We start from the raw sequence: 18,965 nt of genomic DNA, 5'->3' as shown, positions 1-18,965 counted from the left end.
TTCCTGGGTCTAATAAGACCTGAATTCTTCCTATTACACCGGGAGGAAGGCGATGATTTGGGAGTTAAACTCTTTGACTCCCTGCGTAGGTCGCCAAAGGATATCCAAGTCAGTGATTGGTGGGATGAGTGGCCACCGGCCCAGATTATTGAATACTATGGGCCGGCTACTTGGGCACAGGACGGATCATGGGGATACCGCACTCCTATCTATATGTTAAACCGAATTATCAGGCTCCAAGCAGTCGTAGAGGTCATTACTAACCGGACTGCCCTGGCCCTAGAGCTGTTGGCTCAGCAGCAGGATCAGATGAGGGCTGCTATATATCAAAACCGACTTGCCTTGGATTATCTGTTGGCCCCGGAGGGGGGTGTGTGCGGGAAATTTAACCTGACAAACTGCTGTCTAGAAATTGACAATAATGGTAAAGCGGTTCTGAAAATTTCCGATGAAATCCGGAGATTGGCCCATGTGCCAGTACAATCTTGGCGTCCTCTTAGTGGCATCAGATGGTGGGATGGTCTCCTAGGTGGTAGCTGGTGTGAGGTAACCGGCTTATGATAGGATGAGATTAGACCAATGAGAAAAGGGAGGCATGATTCAGCAACTTGCAAACTGAACAAAGAAAGTTTACATGCTTTGTTACGTGCGCATTTTTGCTTGATTGCAGAGGTGTCCGGTACTTGCAAGGCCGTAATAAATTGTTCTTGTTTCCAAGGCTTTGTCTCAGGTTGATTTGTGAGTGAGTTTTGTTTCTCACATAAGTACAGTGAAAGGTTTTGTTTTGTGTGCAGTACAGTAGATCATAACATAGAAAGATCATAGGGTGATTGAACAGAACTAGGAATACAAAGTTAAGGCTGCAAAGAAGGTGCACAAAAGGCAAGATCAACATTAGATTTGAAAGTCGAGAGGTCCATTCAGAAGTCTAATAACAGCAGGGAAGAAACTGTTCTTGAACCTGTTGGCATGTGTGTTTAGGCTTTTGTATCTTCTGCCTGATGGAAGAGGTTGGAAAAGATTATAACCAGGGTGGGATGGGTCTTTGATGATGTTGGCTATTTTTCCGCAGCAGCAAGAAGGATAGATGGAGTCCGCAGATGAGAAGATGGCCTGGGCTGCGTTCACAACATTCTATAGTTTCTTACAGTCCTGGGCAGAGCAGTTGCCATACCAAGCAGTGATGCATCAAGATAGAATGCTCTCTATGGTGCATCTGTAAAAGTTGGTGAGGGTCCTTATGGACATGCCGAATTTCCCAAGTGTTATGAAGGTGTAAGGGGTACTGTACCTTTAAGAGAGTTGAAGGACTTAGCAAGCACACAGAGTGCTGGAGAATTTACAATGTAACATTTGGTTCAGAACAGCTAGCCCTGGTTGGGTTCCTGAAGACAAAAACAAATTCAAGTTCGGCCAATCAGTTTAAATTATACCCCAAAATACCAACCTCCCAATCAATTTTGAATTTTAATATTGACAATATTAAAAACCAATGAAGCAATCCAATGCTTTGGGATATAAGACTGGGAAAAATCGAACAGTTGGGGGAGAACTGCCAAGCCACCAGCATGTACAGACTGCCCGAAACACAGCTTTCTTAAAGGTACCATTATCTATCAATGATCTGTGAAACAGAAATCCGTAAGAAGAAGAAAATCTAGAGAGGAAGATACAAAGGGAAGATTAGACAGCTGACTGTTTTTGAAATTTGAATTTTTGGTAAATCTTAATCGGGGTTTGTGAGAGGTAATTTCGGTTTAAACTTTAAGATGTGCCTGGACCACAGACTGATCTATAATAAAAGACAAAACTTTTGTTTCTTTTCTAACAACCATTTTATATACTCAAAAGTAGAGTAGTTTAAATTGTGCAGAATGCTGACAATTTGTGAGCGATAGTAAAAGCAAGCAGGCTCTTGATTAATGAAGCCATTCACACAGCAGAGAAGGATGAGTCCTTGGCTGATAAGACTCCAGGATGGGAGTACGACTTGAGACATCTGTTTTGATAAGACTACAGGGTGAGAAAAACAACAAACTTTGGAGGCTCTGGAGCCTTTTGTTGCAGACTTTGTGATAAAAATAATGATGTTTTTAAGAATGTGAACCTCATGGCTTGTTGGAGCCAAGGAGAGGAGGGACTTGTGCTGTATATAATGGGAGACTTTGTAAGCCTCAGCGCGCCTTTTCTTCAAGGGTGCCCGACTCTGCAGACTTGACTTGTTAATAAAACTTTGTTTTCCTGAATTTGTCTAGAGCGATTATTGAGAAGCGATTTTCGTTTCTAACAATATGTTTTTTTTTCGTCCTTTATTATTTTTATTTTAATCTTAAAATGAATGTATTTAAAATACCAGAGAGTAAAAGTAAATTCAACGAAATAATCCTCATGGACTGACCGCCACAATTAAAAAATTGATAAGTCATAAGGGCTATTTCAACACCTGCTATGTTCATGATTTAGTTATAATGTGACTCTAGAATGTATGTTATCTTCCCCGCCTGACTGGCGCCACTCCCGCCCGAGGCTGATTGGCGAGAGCCTGTGGGTATCCAGTACACCAGTGTTTATCAACTTATGACAACAGTGCACGTGGCTTTCCATTTTAAGTGAAATTTGAGAATAGTTACACAGTCTAACCGTATCAACATTTATTTTATTTTGAAAAATTTTGTCACTTAACAGCCCATCGTGTCAAAGAAGACCAAGAGAACGCTGAAGGAAGAAAACAGAGCTTTTGATGAGGATTGGGAACTGCAATATTATTTTGTGTCTGCTAAAGATAGGATGATTCGCTTGCTTTGTGATACTGCAATATCAACATTGAAGAAATATAATGCTTATCAGCATTATGCCACTCATAAGGATATCAAATATTTCAGATTAGAGGGAGAGGTGTGGAAGGTGGCATTGCAGAAATTAAAAGATGAAAAGCAAAAGCAAAGACAGTTATTTCAAGCAGTATTAAGACCCGGAAAAAATGCCATGAAACAACAGATAAAGTAGCTTACATATTCGGGAAAAGGGGAAAGCCTTTCAGGGATTTGGAAATCGTAAAAGAATGTATTGTCGAAGTTGTAGGGTGCTTAGACCCTGACAATGTTCCAAAGTACAAACAACTGCCTCTTTCAAGAAGAACCATAACAGACTGGCAACATGAATTAGCCCTCAACATAACAGAACAACTCCAACAAATACTCCAAAAGGAAAATATATATTATTCAATCGCTTTAGATGAATCAACTGATACTACTGACGCAGGTTTTATACTTCATTCGGGCCATAACAGAAGATTTTATTTGCTACGAAGGGTTACTGGCTTTGGGCACTCTTGCAGGTAGAACACGAGGAATAGATATCTTCACAAATTTTCAACTAAATTTAAATTGAATTTGGTTAACTTAGTGAGTGGTATGTACAGATGGTGCACCTTCCATGACAGGAAAACATGAAAGGTTTATTGCACAGATAAAAAAAAAGTATTATCAGATCCAGATGCTCTCATTTCTTTTCATTGTACCTTACATCAGCAAAATCTCTGTGCTAAATCTACTATTCTATGTGACATTTGCAACAAGTTATAAGTATTGTTAACTACATTCATGCAAATGCAACACGGCATCATCAGTTTCGTAACATGCTAAAGTTGGATGATGAGGTATTCAGTGGGGATTTGCCGTATCATTCTAAAGTGCATTGGCTATCGCAGGGACAGGTGTTAGCACAAATTTTATCTTTGCAAAAACAGATAATTAAATTTTATGAAGAACAGAATCAGCAATGCAAATTATTGAAAGAAGATTTCTATAGAAATGCTGCATTTCTGTGTGATATGTCAAAGCAAAATGACTAGAATATTTCTTGCAAGGTAAAACTAGGTCTATATACGATATATGGCAAAAAAAATCCAAGCATTTCGAAAAAAGCTATCTTTTTTCAAATCTCTTCTTCTTCAAAAGGAAATTTCGGATGAACATTTTCCCCAGTTAGCAAAGGTCATTGATGAACAGGAGGATTCTTGCGAGTCATTTGAAGAATACGAAGCTGTTATAAACTTGTTAATTGGAGAATATAATGAAAGGTTCTCTGACTTTGAGAATCCTGACATCACACTCAAATTAGCATTCCAGCCTCACCTAGTTGATGTCTCCAAGGCTCCTAAAGAACTACAGATGGAATTGATTCAGCTCTCAGAAGATGACATTTTAAAGTCCTTATTTGACGCTAAGAAATATCCGATTGAAATATGGAAAAATGCAATAGCATACCCATGCCTTCGGCAACATGCACAAAAAATGCTTTCTTGCTTTTCAACCACTTATTGCTGCGAATCTACATTCTCCTACTTAACCAAAATCAAGATGCCCTTAACGTCACAAATAACGGATACCCGTCTAGAGGATCAGCTAAAACTGCAGACCTCCATGCTGCAACCAAATATTCAAATGGTTTCCTACAAAAAGCAGTCACAACAAAGTCATTAAAATGTTAGTTAACTTCAGAATTAATATTTTTTTTCTTTTTTTTTAGTTAGTACATAGTAGTTAGATTTTTACAAAATAATGTGAATTTTGAAGAATATATAATTGAAATTTCTTGGATGCGGCCTTACTAGATTACAACTAACATAATGCGCCTTCCAATATGAAAAGATTCCCCACCTCTGGCTTAGGTCTATAAAGGTAGGAAGTGTACTGTTTGATTACAGACATTTTTTTTTTAAAACGAAGGCTCTTTGCTAGCATTTATTTAGCCACCAGCAAGAATATGCAAGCGTAACAGTAATATTGCCTGGCACTCATCTTCTTTGTTAAGATGATAATATGCCGACTGTTAGTAAGGTATGCATTGTAACTAAAATATCATGTGTTTTGTTAAAAATGCAGTAAGCTTGAATAAACGTTCTGTAAAATCAGTCAACACTTTGCGAATGCTTGAATGACTTGAACTGTCGTTTTTGTGTTTCTAAACAGAAAAATATGTATCTAGCAAGGAATAACAGAATAATTTATAAGCTACTAGAAACATTGAAATAGAAAGATCAGCTCTCTAACTCAGCTTCAATACAAAGAGATTACTCTAATGAATTCCCAACACATCAAATCTAATCCTGGGAGCTCCTTTAAATCTGCCCAGCTCTCTGCTGGACCACATTTACAAGGGTCACCAAAAAAGGACGAGGGATTCTTTTAATATTTTCTCTCATTTGTGGCTGAGAGTAGTGTGGCTGCCAGGATTTGTTCATGTTGTTTGTCATAATTGCTTTAACAGCAAAATAAGTGGACAATTTGACAGTTTGCAACAGGATTACAGATCCTCCTTTCAAGTGTGTGAACAGCAACAAGACAGCTACTGCAAAACAGCTTTAACATTTTGGTTCCACCTGAAATGCAGAATGATTAAATTGGTCAAATATTATGTCATGGGAAAGGAGGAGGCCTTTGTGCTTATGAGTGAGATACAGTGGGGAGGAAACATCTGCTTTTCATGTAATACTGGACATCTAGTGTGCCACACCGTGATCACAAAGTATCAAAGTTCTAGTACTGAGCTTCCCAAACAGTGGGTCCAGACCCGGAGGAGAGTTTAGAGACACAGGCTCTAATGATTAGCAAATGATCACAGATATTAATTACCTAGCAAATTATTTCTTACAGTTATCCTCTCATCAGGTTTATTTCTGCTATGTTTTTACGATTGTTGCATTTAAAAACTGGTTTTGGTTAGCATGTATCTGCCATCATGTGGACCAGGCTGAAAGTGCAAAATGGCCGTCTGTGCTCCGATGTCACATCAGCTCCAGACCTCTTCTTTATTGATTAAACATTAGGCAATTGGAATTATTGCAGAACTATTAATCCAGAGACCCCAGGTAATGTTCTGGGGGAGCCTGGTTTGAATCCCACCACAGCAGATGGCAGAATTTGAATTCGATAAAAATCTGATGATGGTGATGATGATGATCTAATGATGACATGAATCCATTGTTGATTGTCAGGAAAACCCATCTGGTCCACTAATGTCCTTTAAGGAAGTAAACTGTCATCCTTACCTGGTCTGGCCTACACAGGACTCCAGACCACAGTAATGTGGTTGACTCTTAAACTGCCTTCTGGGCAATTAGGGTTGGACAATAAATGTTGGTCATGTCAGTGAGGCCCATACCCATGAATGACAGCATGGTGGCTCAGTGGTTAGCACTGCTGCCTCTCAGTGCCAGAGACCTGGGTTCCATTCCAGCCTCAAGCAACTGTCTGCGTGGAGTTTGCACATTCTCCCCATGTCTGCATGGGTTTCCTCCGGGTGCTCTGGTTTCCTCTCACAGTCCAAAGATACGCAGGCTAGGTGAATTGGCAATGCTAAATTGCCCATAGTGTTAGGTGCATTAGTCAGGGTTAAATGGGGGGGAATGGGTCTGAGTGGGTTACTCTTCGGGGGGGTCAGTGTGGACTTATTGGGCTGAATGGCCTGTTTCCATACTGTAGGTAATCTAAAAACATAATTACTCAATTTTCCTTATTACTTTAGAATTATAAAGCTGGATTTTCCCTGCAGGCATCTGAAACCTGTCATCAGAATCAGATTAGGGTTAGAAGGTCACACTACTCAGGAAACAATCACTCTTTGGGACATACCCCAGGGAGATTAATTAATGGTCAAAGTGTCGGCTCAATGTCTAATTAAGGACAGAAAGGGAGCTCTCAAATCACAGGCCCATCCAATGAATGCAGCAGCAGCAGCATGCGATGGAAGGTAAAATGAAGAAGAAAACCCAACTAAATGGCAGCACTCTGGTATTACGTTGTCTCATGGTCTGTGTTACTAAATATACCCAAGAAGTCTGTCTACAGCTCTCTGTGGCAAGGAGGCCCAACAATTCATAACCCTCTGGGAGATGAAATTCCTCCTTACCTCAGTCTTAAATTGGACTCTTCCATGAGAGGAAACATTCTGTCAGCATTTACCTTGTCAAGACTCTCAAGAAGCCTGTATGTTTCAATCAGATTACCTCTCATTCTTCTAAATTCCAATGAGAACATGTTTAACCTTTGCTCATAAGACTATCCCTCCACATTGGGATAATCCTAGTGAACGTTCTCTGAACTGTTTCCAAAGAAATAATATCTTTCCTTAAAGGGACCAAAACTGCTTACAATACTCCAGATATGGTCTCACCAGCACTGTATAGAGTTGCTCTGCTATATCCAGTAGCTTTATGTAACCTAGGCAGTTGTGTGCTTCGAATGTAATATTTGTATATAATGCCAAGCTGTAATTAATATCTTCATGGATTCTTCAATACTTCAATATCCATCCAGTTTCTTATGAGGATCCATATGAACATTGCTGCATCAGGTATGATACCCTTCTGGAGACAAAATCGTTTCAAGGTTAACAATAGTAGCCAACCATAAAAAAAGCTCCACGATCTCACTGGTGGATACTTGGAAAACTAATTGAAAACCAACTGAACAACAGCTCTACACATCAGAGAAACTAGTCAAGCAGCAGTGTCAGCTTCCACTGAGGAAAAGAAGCTAATTATTTTCAGGTGAAATCTATTTTTGGAACATCAGAAAATTATATAACAGGTCTGAGATTGTTCCTATGATCTTTATTTCCCTAATTCTGTCTGACTATTCACCATGACGCAGGAATGCATGACTTCATTGAGTCATTGTTTATGGAAGATTTTGTGCAACTCAAGTTTAGTGACACTGGTTACTTGATTCATTTCTTCTGTGAAATTTTAATGCCAGTAATTAAATCTGTTAGTTTTAACCAAAATGCTACAGTATAATAGTGTTGCTACCTCATTTCCTAATTTGTCTGGGGTACATGGTGAACATGGATTTCATGAAGAAAGGATATATATTAGTCCTAAGTATACTATCCCACTAATAGCCTGCATTAAGGAGTCTGTTTATAATTCTACGGGTTCAGGGTCCATTGATTAAAATTGATGGGAACTTGAGCATAAAAGTGTTGGGAGAGAGCCTGAATTTTAAGACCTTCTGCCTCTTAGTAAGTGGCCAAAGAAAGTATTGGCTGGAATCTGGGAGTAGGCAGCTGCCTGGTCTCTTGGCAGTAGATATGATTCTCGGCAGATCTAAGATTAAAAGTAACAAAATGACTTAAAATCTTTTTCTCTTGAAAGATCATGCTTAACATTGAAAATATTTCAAAGCAATAATAACTTTAGACTGAAACACTTCAAGAGCACTTGTAAAATATTTGTGCCATTATCCAGTAATCGAGACAATACTTTAATCTCAAGAAATCTGGATGTGTCATATTTGGGAGATTTGCCCAGTTTTGAATTAACCTTTTAGACAGAGGAGGAGGGCTAGAATCCCAGCCAGTGGTGACACAGCCATAGCTTCTCCAGAACAAAACAAATCACATTGTGACCACAATGTAGTCACAGTCTACAAAGAACAAAGAACACTACAGCACAGGAACAGGCCCTTTGGCCCTCCAAGCCTGCGCCGATCCAGATCCTCTTCTAAACCTGTCGCCTATTTCCTAAGGATCCATATCCCTCTGCTCTCTGCTCATTCATGTATCTGTCTTACATCTTAAATGATGCTATCATGCCCACTCCTACCACCTCCACTGGCAACGTTTTCCAGGCACCTACCACCCTCTGCGTAAAGAACTTCCCATGCATATCTCCCTTAAATATTTCCCCTCTCACTTTGAACTCATGACCCCTAGTAATTGAGTCCCCCACTCTAGGAAAAAAACTTCTTGCTACCCACCTTGGCTATCTCTCACATGATTTTATAAATCTCAATCCCCCCCCCACAACCTCGGTCTTTCTAATGCAAATAATCATAACGTACTCAATCTCTCTTCATAGATAGCACCCTCCATACCAGGCAACATCCTGTTGAACCTCCTCTGCACCCTCTTCAAAGCATTCACATCCTTTTGGTAACGTGGCAACCAGAACTGTACACAGTATTCCAAATGTGGCCGACAGTAACATGACCTGCCAACTCTTGTACTCAATACCCCGTCAAATGAAGGAAAGCATGCCATATGCCTTCTTGACCACTCTATCGATCTGCATTGCCACCTTCAGAGGTACAATGGACCTGAACACTCATATTCTCTGTACGTCAATTTTCCCCAGGGTTTTTCCATCTACCATATAGTTCATTCTTGAATTGGATCTTTCAAAATGCATCACCTCGCACTTGCCTGAATTGAACTCCATCTGCCATTTCTCTGCCCAACTCTCCAATCTATCTGTATTCTGCTGCATTCTCTGACAGTCCCCTTCACTTTCTGCTACTCCAACAATCTTAGTATCATCTAAGGATATGGGGTAGGCCATTTGGGACGAAGACGAGGGGAAATTTCTTCACAAAGTGAGTGGTGAGCCTGTGGAATTCTCTATCACAGAAAGTGGTTGAGGCCAAAACATTGAATATTTCCAAGAAAGAGTTAGGTATACATCCTTGAATCAAAGGGACCAACGGGAATGGGGGGAAAGCAGAAACTGGATACTGATTAAAATAATCAGTTATAACGATATTGAATGGTGGACCTGGCTTTAAGGGCTGAATGGCCACCTTCTGCACCTATTTTCTATATTTTTATGAAAAGAAAGGTAGCATCAGTAAATAATACATTCAAATCCAGAACCTTTTTAAACAGGATTAAAATTTTCTTTTGATAGGAACAGGAGTTTCATTACTCTGAACTTTCAATGTTCTTTCAAACATGGGCATATTTTACACAACTTGTACAGATCTCTGGAGAAATATGTGGGTTAGGTTTTTGGACCCATGTGGGCAAGAGACAAAGTCACAGATACCATCACACACTCTCAATGCACATCTCGCTCAGTTAAAATGAAGAGTCCACCAAAAAAAAAATCCAATGGATGGGACCCATAGTTCAATAAAATAATTCAAGTTGGCATCAAAGTTAAAGAAAAAAATTGCACAAAGGCAAGTGGACAAAATATAAAGAACAGCAAAGGATGACTATAAAATAATAAGTGGAAAAATTAGAGAATGAAAGAGAGCTCACTGGAAACATAAAAACAGATAGTTAGAATTTCTATAGATATCTAAAAAATAAGAAAGCTAACAAAGTATGCACTGGTCCTATATAAAGGGAGTCTGAAGAATTAATAATGGCAAATGAAATGGACACCATTTTGCATAAGTTTCCACTACTGAAGATATAAACATCACCCCAGAAAAAGGTATAAATCAAGAAATTAAAGGAAGGGACAAACTTAAGAGAATCGCAATCATCAGGAAAATGTTACTGAGAATCTATTGCAACTGAGGTCTGATCATTCCTTGTATCTGGACGGACATCATCCTGAGATCTTAAAAGCAGTAGCTAGTGGGATAGTTGATGCATTGATTTTAATTTTCCAAAAACCCTCGTCTTAGGGAAAGTTTCATTTGATTAGAAAATTTCCAATGTAACACTCAAATGGAAACAGGCCATGTTAACTCCATCATGGGAAAGTGTTGCGTCTACGATTAAAGATGTTATAGGAGGGCACTTAAAAAAACTTCAAGCGAATTAGGCAGAGCCAACATGATTTTGTGAAAAGAAACTCATGCTTAACTAATATGCTGTAGGTTCTTTGAAGAAGTAACATGTGCTGTGGATTTAAGGTAACTGGTTGATGTACTGTACTTTCCAGAAGGATCTTGCTAAGGTGTCACAGCAAAAGTAATTGAAAAAAACACAAGCTCCAAGTGTAGTGAGTAACATATTGGTACAGGTAGAAGATTGTCTAACTAATGGGAACAAAGACATAAATGTTTTTTTCCAAAGATAATATTTAATGAGTGGTATGCCACAGCAATCAGTGCTGCCATTTCAAAACTTAACCATTGATAGAAATAGTTTGGATGAAGGGACCAAAGAATATGGTTGCTAAATTAGTTGACGACCTAAAGATGTGGGAAAATAAGTCGTAAGGAGGATATAAAGAAGCTGTAAAGGAATATGGTTAGACTTAGTGAATGGGCAAAGATCAAGCAAATAGAGTATTACGTGGGAAAATGTGAACTTGTCTATTTTGGCAAAACAAGTGAACAAAAATAAATGACAACAGAAGCATATTATCTGAACGGTGAGAAATTACAGAGCTCAGATCTGGGTGCTCAAATTCCCAAATTGCAAACGTCTCTGTGCAGACACAAGTAATTAGGAAGCTAATGGAATATTATCCTTTTGATCTTATTAAATGTCAGAGCAAGGGGTGAGTGACCTATTCCTGATTGAAGTCTGTTTGTTTATGTGGTCATCCACCTGGCCTACTGAATTAGGGTTCCTATAGCAAAGTCATTGTTCTATTTGGAAGATTAGTGCAGAAAATTTGCCCTGGTTGCCCCTTAACTACTTATTCCTCAACCTGTACAACAAGGAACAGGATATATGGTGATTTACAGAAATCAGTAATCATGTACAGTGCTTCACCTGAAGATGTTATCTAACTGAAGATGTTATCTAACCTAGTAGGGTGACGAAACATCCGGAAATGAACCTTCCAGCTCAGCAAGCAAACCTACATCCAGGTGATTGGCTTAATCGTCACTCATGGGACATTACTATGCATGACTTGACTGCTATGTTTCCCGATAACTCTTCAAAAACAAGTACTTATTCGCTTGTATAATATTTCAGGAAGTCGTGTGAAATTGAAAGACACTATATAAATGTGACCTCTTCTATCCCCAACCTAAATGTGTTTTTTTTAAAGTAAGAAACACTTATAATTACATTTAATTTCCTTCCTTAGTTTCTTTACCCAGGGAGTTTGTCCTTCTTGCATCTGCCATTATTCATCTGACTTGAATTCTGATGCTGTCACAAAGTATCTGACTAAATTGCAGCAGAAGGAAATTTTGTCAGTGCGCCTTGATTTGAGGAAGACAACAACATGTAAAGACATAATGATTTGCACAAATTAGGTAGGTAATGGTAATGTTTAACCCTAGGATTGTGTCTTAACCCTGCCCATCAGATCCCGAAATGGGTGAACAGGTTTCAGCCATTGCAATGGTAACACTAACTATCTCACAATTGGTACAGAGGTCTTAGTTGCGTCATTAACCCCTTGTTCAAGTTCGCCCTTAGTCACAAGTGTTGAAAATGTCAATAAGCTAGCGTCTGACAGAAACTTGTCTTTATTTTCCCAATGTTTCTCCTGTTAGCCACCATGTTCACCAGACTGGGAAGCCAATAAAAACTGGACCTATTATGTCTGCAGCTATTATTACCTTGGGTCTCACCCTCAGACTGTGACATACCTACCTATGTCTGTCAGAGGTTGCCTTATGCTTCCTGCTTCAGAAAATATACTTTCACTGGTTTCTGTTCTCTGCGACTTATGCAACTTCTCAAACAGGGACAACTCTTCATTTGTTTGTGAAATCTGACATAACATTAAACTCTTATGCTGCTTGATCCTTTCAAACCACCACAGGAGACACTTATTAGATCAATCTGTGCAAGCATTCTAAAGATGAACAAATTAAGTGAAGGATGCCATTATTTTTAAGTGCACCATGTTCACAAACCTTTCCTGTGGAAGGAAGGCCTTCACTACACAGTGCAGTAACATACAGCTACTAGCTATTCCCCTAGAGTATCTCCATTTGCTGTTTAACATCAGTTACTTGTTTCACTCAGTGTTTCTTCCAAGAGGCAGATTTATGAATAATGTTTCTGGAGGGACCAAATGGAGGTATCCTGCCAAAAAAATGTTCACGATTTTTGGAAAGCAATGGGGAACAAGAGTAACAATAGGGTAAAAGAAAGAGAATATATCCTGGAAAGGGAAGCATATTTCGAAACGATCCCTTCCCCCTACGCCTTCCACAGGTGTCCTCCTACTGGGATATCAGTTTAAGATTGATGGCCCATGTACATGAAAGTATACACAATACATTCATTGTTAGGGTCAGACACTACCTTGTGATGAGCACAATCCCTGCTCAGTGAGTGCAACCCTATGCTGCCTGCATTAACCTCTGATGGCAGTGCTGGTTTAGAAAAGGCATTTAAGTACATTCATACCAAAGTGTACAGTGTGCAAAACATTTGTCCTGCAATTTTTCCATGACTACACAGAAATTATTTGAGGAGAAAGTGAGGTCTGCAGATGCTGGAGATCAGAGCTGGAAATGTGTTGCTGGAAAAGCGCAGCAGGTCAGGCAGCATCCAGGGAACTACCTGAAGAAGGGCTTATACCCGAAACGTCGATTCTCCTGTTCCCTGGATGCTGCCTGACCTGCTGCGCTTTTCCAGCAACACATTTCCAGCTCTACACAGAAATTAAACCTGTTTTAAATGTTATGTCTAATATCTCCCTGTTGATGCCACTGCGTACAATATCGGTTCGTGCCATTTATGTTATACCTCAATTACAATGAACAGGTATGTACACTTACTTTGATATTGCTCCTTAATTGATTATACCTTCTCCTAATTGGAATCCTGATCTTGTCGAACTTTATATCTCCATTCATTCCTTCACCAAAGCTTGCACTTTTGATTTCAATTCAAAAAATTGAATATCCCTTGACTGTATTACAACTGATGTCAAAATCTGAAAAAGAAACATTCCCCTTTCAACCTCAAACATCTTGTGCTCAGTCAATCATGTTTCCTGGCTAGAATCCAGGGTTATATAGCAAATCCAGGAAGTTCATTACAAGTACAGTAGTGGAAGGGGCTAGCCCTGTAAATTTCCTTAAGGTTAGCCTTCCTTCACTGTCAACTACACGCTGATTTAAAAGTTCTAACACTCTAACTCTGAAGCATTGCATCATGTCCTGAGTCAATACAGAGGCAGACAGTTTTGAAACATTAAAATTGTGATTTAAAAGCTTTTACTTCCATAGCCATTGCCTCTTCCCTTTGTTGCATTTTGCATTTAACCCTGATTAATATTGCTTGCACTCACGCCATCTGTTTTGAATCTTTGCAAAGATCTTTAGACTTGACAAGATCAAAGTCTAAACTGAGCTTAAAATCCATGTGTATCCATAGCAGTAAAAGAGCACAGACATTCCACTGAATCACATCGAGTGTATTAAGTATATTGTGCCTGTCCCATGCTGTCAGAGAGGAACTTCTGCACACCAGGATCCACATCACACTCCCAACCAACAGCCAGCAAATCTTCTGGAAGAGCTAAGACAAAGTGGGGAAAAATATGTATTCCCCTAGTATGCAGGCCCCATACAAAACTACTACCATTAATAATAATATTTTCTTTATTAGAATCTAATCAATTCCTATGAAGCCCATCATATCTAAGGACTCTTGCCTTATTAAGTACTCATTCAAAATAAAAAGAAATAATGTGAACCCGATTGCTTACATGCACCAACTTGGTAATATTCTCAAATGATTTATCCAGATTCGTGTGATATGACCTTTTTGAGAAGTTTCAAAGTTTTTTTTGTAAATTATTCAAAAGTAATACCACCACTAAGCAGAAATACCCCACTTGATACTTTCCCTCATTTTGATACAATTCCACTAACAGAAACTAGTTTGTTATACGTTCAGCTAATTATTTAATCTATTCCCAAGGGTTACTTTGCAACTCCACCTGCTTGAGTTTAACTAATAATCTTGCGTGTAGAATTTATTAGGAAGTCTAGTGTAAATTATGTTCCAAAGTTTACCACAATCCAATTGGTATGTTAATTTCACAGAACAGATTATAAGATTAATCAGAAAGGATCTGAATCCATGCTGACTTCCGTTAACCATGCTATTGTTCGGATAATTTACAATTTTACCTCCGATAATCAGTTTAATTGAAATGAAAGTAGGCCTATTTAGAGAATGCCCAAATTTCACTGCACAGTATAAGTGACCCACTAGTGTCAAGAATGTGCAACTATGTGCTGTATTGTCAAAAAAGGAAATTAATTCCTGGAGACTTCTCATGGAAACTAAAAGCCAGATATATGAAAAACAGGTGTGGCAAAAAATATTGAGCCCAGATTGTTATCATTGATATTAAAATAAGTGAGTTCTAAAACAAACCTTCAAAATCTTCACAACAATCTCGCGTGTAGTGGAAGTTGTAAAAGCAAAGATTTGGGCATGATAATCCACGATATTAAAACTGGAAAACAAACTTTCAATCTGAAAAGATCAACATTGATCAGAAAAAATTCTATTACTATACATTCATTTCCATTTCTGAAACATTAATTCCCACATCTTTCATAAACTGTTTGTTTTCAGAAAAAATCAGCATTAAGTTGGGCTATACAGAATGCTTTACATTCTTCAAAAGACAGATTGTCCTCGGACAATTTTAATTTGATACTCTATGGTACTACTTATGCTTTCATCTAGGAGTCCTCTAATTACAGAAGTCTGCAAAGCCATCAGGTTCTGTTTACGATTACCACATGACATGAATACAAATATCTTGGGAATTACATAATTAATCCAGTATTTTTTGTTTTTACTGTATTATCTCTGTTGTTGAAATTCTTCAGAAATAGTGCTGCCTTTATTTGTGAGATTGACACTAGATTTTGAAGCAGAAAGCCTATGGGCTTCGTTAATATTGAAGTGCCCACTACACAGGTTTAAAAGCTACTGTTTTATTGCACTAACCAGCATGATGCGGATTGTGAATTTAGAACAGAGTAGATTGCACTCATTAGATCAATGCCCCAGTTTGATGGAGCCCTTAATCTATGAAAGACATCGTCCACAAAATCAAGGATAGTCCATATCACCAACATGGGAGAACCACAGGGAAGATACTCATTTAAAATGGGTTACTACATTCCTTTTGCCAAATAATGGAAAAAGTTTATTTCCCATCATATTTAAAAGGCTAAATTTAAGATTGGGTTTGTTTAGCTTAGTTGGCTGATTTGTGATATAGTAACAACAACAGCATGGGTTCAATTCCTGTGCTGGCTGAGGTTACCATGGAGGACTCGTTCTCAACATCTTACCTTCCCTGAGGCACGGTGATTCTCAGATTAAACCACTACTAGTTGTCTCTGTCTCTAATGAGAGAGCAGCCCTGTGGTCTGATCGGATGATGACAACTTCACCTTTTGTTATTAAAAGGTTAATAGCACACCAGTGTGCAATGAAGCAGATTCAGATCTCCAGGCAATATTGGTGAACTATATACCTCAGCTCAACTAATCCATGATGAGCTTATAGGAGAAAATGAGGACTGCAGATGCTGGAGATCAGAGTCAAACAGTGCAGTGCTGGAAAAGCACAGCAGGTCAGGCAGCATCTGAGGAGCAGGGGAGTCGACGTTTCAAGCATAAACTCTTCATCAGTAATGTGGGGTGGGGGCCAAGGGGACTGAGAGATAAATGGGTGGGGGATGTGGCTGGGGGAAAGGTAGCTAGGAAAGCAATAGGTAGATGAAGGTGGAGGGTGATGGTGATAGGTTGGCGTGAAGGGTGTAGTGGATAGGTGGAAAGGAAGATGGACAGTAGGATAGTTCAAGAGGGCAGTGTCGACCACCGACTCCCACAGCTACCCGGACTACACCTTCTCTCCACCTCCTGTAAAATGCTATCCCTTACTCCAATTCCTCCACCTCTGCTGCATCTGCTCCCAGGAGGACTAATTCTACTCCAGAACATCCCAGATGACCTCCTACTTCAAAGACCACAATTACTCCTCCCATGTGGTCAACAATGCTCTCCAGCACATCTTCTCCACTTCCTGCACCTCCGCCCTTAAACCCCACCCTTCTAATCGCAACAAAGACAAAACCCCTCAGTCCTCACCTTGCACCCCACTAACCTCTGGATATATCGCACATCCTTCATCATTTCTGCCATCAATCAGACCCCACCATGAGGCATATTTCCCTCCCACCCCTTTCAGTACTCTGCAGAGACCATTCCCTCTGCGACTTCCTTGTTAGGTCCACATCCCCCATCAACCCACCCTCCACTCCCAGCGCCTTCCCTTGTTACCGCAAGAGGTGTAAAACCTGTGCCCACACCTCTGCTCTCATCTCCATCCAAGGCCCCAAAGGACCCTTGCACATCTGGCAGAGATTTTTCTGCACAGCCAAGAACCTCATCTACCATGTCCATTACTCTTGATGTGGTCTCCTCTAGACTGGGGAGACAGGATGCCAATTTGTGGAACATTTCAGAGAACATCTCTGGGACACACGCACCAAACAATCCCACCTCCCTGTGGCTGGACACTTCAACTCTCCCTCCCACTCTGCCAAGGACATGCAAGTCCTGGGCCACCTCCATTGCAAAATCCTAGCCACTCGACGCCTGAAGGAAGAACGCCTCATCTTCCGCCTTGGGATCCTCCAACCACACAACATCAATGTCGATTTCACCAGTTTCCCCATCTCTCCTCCCCCCACCTTATCCCAGATCCATCCCTCCACCTCGACACCGCCCTATTGAATTGTCCTACCTGTCCATCTTCCTTCCCACCATCTGCTCCATCCTCCTCATTGACCTATCACCATCAGCCCCCCACCTTCATCCTCCTAACACATTCCTAGTTACCTTTCCCCTAACCCCACACACCTCCCATTTATCTCTCAGCCCCTTTGGCCCCACCCCACATTCCTGATGAAGAGCTTATACTCGAAATGTCAACTCTCCTGCTCCTTACATGCTGCCTGACCAGCTGTGCTTTTCTAGCACCTCACTTTTTGACCATGAGTTTATTTTCAACTCAATGCTTCTTCCATCATTACTCATCTAAACCTACTGCTATACCATTTTTTCTCCTTCTCCCTCATATGCTTGTATAGCTTCTCTTTAAATGCATCAATACTATTCACTTCAACATCTCTCTGTGGTAGAATACTCCACATTCTCACCACTCTTTGTGAGATGTTTCTTCCAAATTCTGAATTAGATTTCTTGTTGACCCTGTTTTGTTGACAGTCTATAGTTATGCCCTTTCCCACAAGTGGAAACACTCTATTGAAACTGGTCATAATTTTAAAGCAGTCATCCTCAGCCTCTTTTTATACTTGCTCAAGAGAACATTGAACATACATTTGAAACTGGCTGTGTTCTCTGAGTAACTATGAAAATCCACAACAGAGACCCACAGTGGAAGACTGCTACCAGCAAGCACTCACTGAATCTCCAAACAGAACAATGTCACCAAGGGATCTTCATATCAACATGCAATTTGAATATGAAGTTTAGATTAGATTCCCTACAGTGTGGAAACAGGCCCTTCGGCCCAACCAGTCCATGCTGACCCTCCGAAGAGCAACCCACCCAGACCTGTTTCCCCTCTGACTAATGCACCTAACACTATGGGCAATTTAGCATGGCGAATTCACCTGCCCTGCACAGCTTTGGATTGTGTGAGGAAACCGGAGCACCAGGAGGAAACCCACGCAGACATGGGGAGAATGTGCAAACTCCACACAGACAGTCGCCCGAGGCTGGAATCGAACCGGGGAGCCTGGTGCTGTAAGGCAGCAGCGCTAGCCACAGAGCCACCGTGCCACCTCCTCTCTCTTAAAAGTATATAAGTCTTGAAAGGTGCTTCATTTCAAAAAGCTTTTACTAGTTGTAGTATTCAAAGTTTGTGAGAAGATTTGTAGCTCAGGTGCTCGTTGTTGTGGTTCTGTTCGCCGAGCTGGAAACGTTGCAGACGTTTCGTCCCCTGTCTAGGTGACATCCTCACTTGGGAGCCTCCTGTGAAGCGCTTCTGTGATTTTTCCTCCGGCATTTATAGTGATTTGTATCTGCCGCTTCTGGTTGTCAGTTCCAGCTGTCCGCTGCAGTGGCCAGTATATTGGGTCCAGGTCGATGTGCTTATTGATTGAATCTGTGGATGAATGCCATGCCTCTAGGAATTCGGCCAAAGTTCTCTGTTTGGCATGTCCTATAATAATAGTGTTGTCCCAGTTGAACATCCGAGTTTGTCATCTGAGTGTGTGGCTACTAAGGATAGCTGGTCGTGTC

This window comes from Chiloscyllium plagiosum, chromosome 24 (genome assembly GCF_004010195.1).
Source record: "Chiloscyllium plagiosum isolate BGI_BamShark_2017 chromosome 24, ASM401019v2, whole genome shotgun sequence".
NCBI classification, from domain to species: Eukaryota; Metazoa; Chordata; class Chondrichthyes; order Orectolobiformes; family Hemiscylliidae; genus Chiloscyllium; species Chiloscyllium plagiosum.
The sequence above is the reverse complement of the archived record's forward strand: the minus strand, read 5'-3'. Positions refer to the sequence as shown.